Source organism: Symphalangus syndactylus, chromosome 8, assembly GCF_028878055.3.
Source record: "Symphalangus syndactylus isolate Jambi chromosome 8, NHGRI_mSymSyn1-v2.1_pri, whole genome shotgun sequence".
NCBI classification, from domain to species: Eukaryota; Metazoa; Chordata; class Mammalia; order Primates; family Hylobatidae; genus Symphalangus; species Symphalangus syndactylus.
In genome coordinates this window covers 22,376,664-22,381,338 of record NC_072430.2, presented here as the reverse complement: position 1 = coordinate 22,381,338, position 4,675 = coordinate 22,376,664, and positions in this window count along the sequence as shown.

The following is a 4,675-nucleotide window of genomic DNA, read 5'->3' as shown; positions in this document are numbered from 1 at the left end:
AAGACAAATACTTTGACTTCCAAAGTCCTTCCTCTAAGATAGCAAGAATGCAATAGATTCTTACATAATGATGTGTCATTTTCCAGAAGTACACACATTCATTTTCCTGCCTCTTTTTATGTTACAATTTGTGCTTCTGGAGGTACTCACAAATTAGCAGAATATTCCCAAACAGTGGCTCATGACAGCTGAGGAATATTTTTCCATATTAAGGAATGCATATCACCCCTAAATTTGCATAAATATGGATCTAAACAAACCACATATCAAGTGTGAGATGGACTACTCAACTTGGCAACTACAGTAAAATTGCAAATGGTTTTATAGTTATTAAAATATTTAATAAGATTTAATTAAATTTACAAGTAAATTTTGCTTTATTTGAATAATACTGATTTTAAATGTTATATTTATTATATATTAATATAATTTGCATTTTTCATTTAATAAAAGATTATTTAAAATATTTTGGGAAAATCATAATTTGGAAGTATTTTTAATTTTAACTTTCCATATTTTATATTTTTTAATTTACATTTTCATGCAAATATATTCACATTTTGTATACTTTGATTTCAATTATTTTATTTTTTTTAATCTTTTAGCTCATTACTGTCAATAGAAAATAATATGTGGTAATATTGATTATGGCAATGTAACTAGTGATTTTGCTAAAATGAAGGCGTAAAATACTTTCTGAAATAAATACATTCTAATTTAAGAATTTTGTGTTTATATGTTACATTCTTCATCCAAACTTTGACAGTCCATCATCGCAACAGCCAGACATGAACTATAACAATTAGATTCAGTTTTTCTTAAATATTTTGCCAACTTTTAGTCATATGAAAATCATAGCTTTATTTGTTCTGTCATTGTACAAGTATATTTGAGAAGGTAGGCTAAAACACATGTAAATTAGTGATTCCTTAGTTTTGTATAAAACTTTTTTTGTTTTGTTTTTTAAATTTTTTAAAAAATATAAATAGAGATGGGGTCTTGCTATGTTGACCAGGCTGGTCTTGACCTCCTGGCTTCAAGCGATTGTCCCATCTCAGCCTCCCAAAGTGCTGGGATTATAGGTGTGAGCCACCGTGCCTGGCCAGTATACAACTCTTAAATGTTTACACATATGGTTTGTGACTTCTATTTATACTTTTATCCGAGGGCCTCTATTCATAGTCTCATAGGTCCCAAAATGTTAGGACAGACCTACACACAAAGAACTTTGGACACTCACAAACCCACATGCGCGTATGTCATTTATATAAAATATAAATGTAAAAACAAATAAGGGCCTGGTAAGGTAGCTCATGCCTGTAATCTAAATACTTTGGGAAGCTGAGATGGGAGGATTGCTTGAGGCCAGGAGTTTGAGATCAGCCTGGGAAACATGGCAAGACCTTGTCTCTATAAAAAGTTTTGTTTTAAAAATGGCCATGTGTGGTACATGCTAGTAGTCCCAGCCACTCCATAGGCTAAGGCGGAGAATCATTTGAGCCCAGGAATTCAAGCCTGCAGTAAGCTATGATCATGTCACTTTCCTCCAGCTTGGGTAATGGAGCAAGACCCTGTCTCAAAAGAAGAAAGAAAAGAAAAGAAAAAGAAAAGAAAAAGGAAAAGAAAAAGAAAAAGAAAAACAAGGATTGGCAAGCCAAAAAAAACCCATATTCATTTATAGCAATGTTCTCCAGAACCAAATAGAGAAATTTGAAAGGTAAGTGGTTTAATGGTAGAGAAATTATTAATATAATAAAATCCATTTTTAAAAAAATCATCCTGACAAATGACATGGAAGCACATGATAAAATTTAATATTCATTCTCAGTTTAAATTTCTAAATTGCTTTTAAATTGGGAAAAGTAGAACATCAAACTTAATGTCACATTCCATGGTGACATATTTCAGATATTGTGCTTAAATTTGGAAAAGAAAAGAATGCCAGGGGATATTATCATTTGTCAACATTGTCCTTGAATTCCCATCTGAGGCGCTTCTGCATAAAGTAGAAATAAGATATATAATTGTGGGAGGAAGAGACAAATTCAGGTTATTTGCAGCTGGTATATGTCAAGAAAACCCAAGACAGACATCTGAAAAGCTATTAAAAATAACGACGTTTCAATAATATGGCCAGATACATAATAAATATGCCAAAGTCAATAGTTTTTTAATATACTAGTAATAACAGATGAGAAGACATAAGAGAAAAAGAGGTTCCTTCCTTAATAACAATAAAAAAAAATATCTAGGAATGGCTCTAAAAAGATAATGGAAGAATCCATATGAAGAGAAATATAAAGGTTTAGTGTGGGCTATAAAAGATTTGAGACAATGGAGAGAACATGATCCTGGATAGGAAGATTCAATAAGGAAAAGATGTCAATTCATCCCAAATTAAATGAACATCTAATGCAATAGCAACCAAACCAACAGAAGTTTTTTATAACCTGACATAAGTGATTATAAAGTTACTCTTTTAAAAAGTTAAAATAGCAAACAATTTTTCAAAAAGGGTAAAATATAGTCATTTAAGCTTCCATTAAGCTATAAAACATTATAAATAAATATCAATTAAAAGAGTGTAGTACTTGAGTGATTCAAGAAAAAGCGAAAGTCTGTTTGTCTGCAGCTCTTTAATGAGCTTGCCCTTGTCTTCCTCCCTATCTCAAGTTCTGCTAATCTCCTCAATAATCCTCAGCACCAGTTCAACAAAATCACAATCTACACATGTCCCCAAGAGACTGCTTGATTTTTTAAATCGGTTTCTGATTATAAAATTTTATATATTTGGACGGCCAGGCGCGGTGGCTCATGCCTGTAATCCCAGCACTTTGGGAGGCCAAGGCGGGCAGATCACTTGAGGTCAGGAGTTTGAGACCATCCTGACTAACATGGCAAAACCCCATCTTTATTAAAAACACAAAAATTATCCTGGCATGGTGGTGGGAGCCTGTCATTCCAGCTACTTGGGAGGCTGAGGCAAGAGAATCACTTGAACCTGGGAGGCGGAGGTTGCAGTGAGCCAAGATCTTGCCACTGCACTCCAGCCTAGGTGATAGAACAAGATTCCATCTCAAAAAAATGAAAATTAAAATAAAATGTATATATTTGGAAAATTCAAAAATTAGAGTGGTGAAATATTCATCACTAATATCACTACCCGGAAACAAAACCTGTTATGTTTTTGTAGCTGTTTTTCTTTTTTTTTTTTTTTTTTTGAGACAGAGTCTCGCTCTCACCAAGTCTGGAGTGCAGTGGTGCAATCTCGGCTCACTGCAAGCTCTGCCTCCCGGGTTCACGCAATTCTCCCACCTCAGCCTCCCGAGTAGCTGGGACTACAGGCGCCCGCCAACACGCCTGGCTAATTTTTTTGTATTTTTAGTAGAGACGGGGTTTCACCGTGTTAGCCAGGATGGTCTCGATCTCCTGACCTCGTGATCTGCCCGCCTCAGCCTCCCAAAGTGCTGGGATTACAGGCGTGAGCCACCGCGCCCGGCTTTGTAGGTGTTTTTCATGTTTGTTTCCAAGTAAAAAATAAAACACAAATGACATAGCTATTAGCGATAATTAGGATTATAGTGTTTATACAATTTTGGCTTTTTTTCATGAAATAATTATTTTACAGTATTCAAAATGGTCTGTCATATGGATATCATATAATATCAAGCAATAGTGTGCTGACAAATGTTTGACAACAGGCTTTTTGGGTGGTGGGCTGGGGAGCCCTATTTGTAGCATTTGCCAGATTCTTTGGTGTAAATGCTTCCGTCACTGTCAATTTCAAGATAGTGATGTAACATCACTGAACCTATATACCATTGGAAAGAAACACCCACCATCAACTCTCATGAGACCATGCTAGCCAACTCCAGCATACCACTGATTTTAAGCAACTTTGTTTTGGTGGACATTGAGTTGGGTGAGATATTTTACCATCATAAATAAGTATCGTGGATATTACATTATTCCACAAATTAATAGCTCTGATTATTTCAATAACACAGATTCCCAAAAAATAGAATTCTAGATCCAAGAAGACTATCACTTTGAATCTGTTTATGAATACTGCTAAATTGCCTTCCCAAAATGTATAGATTTACTCCACTATCAATAATGCATCTGCCTCACTCTATTCTCCTCAGAAGTATGATCATTTCCAAAACAATGTTGACCGATTTCATAGGCCAAAAATGAAAGTTTCACTTGCTCTTTAATTATCTGTGAAATTTAAAATTTTTCGCTTTGTTAGCCTTTGTATTTTGTCAATAAATTCTTTCATCATAGCCTTTGCTTATTTTCCCTTTCAATTATTAAGTTTTATTGATTTGTAGGGGTTCTTTATATGTTAAATACCTAGTCCTTTGACTAGTTTGCCAAAAAAGTTTACATGTTTTCTAACTTTTTAATTTTATTTATTTTTTTCTTCTTTTTCTTTTACAGCATCACTAGACTTCTGATAAATTTTATTTACACCATATTTTGATGCAGAGAAATTTTAATTTATAGTAGTCAAAACTATTAATATTTTACATTGTCATTTATTTCATTGTTTTTTAGGCTAAAATGTCCTTCTCAATTTAATCTCTGATAAATGTGGCATTTTAAAGTAGAAAAAAATCCGTTTTTTCAATCAATATTATTGGGATGATATAACTATGCAGAGAAAATTAAT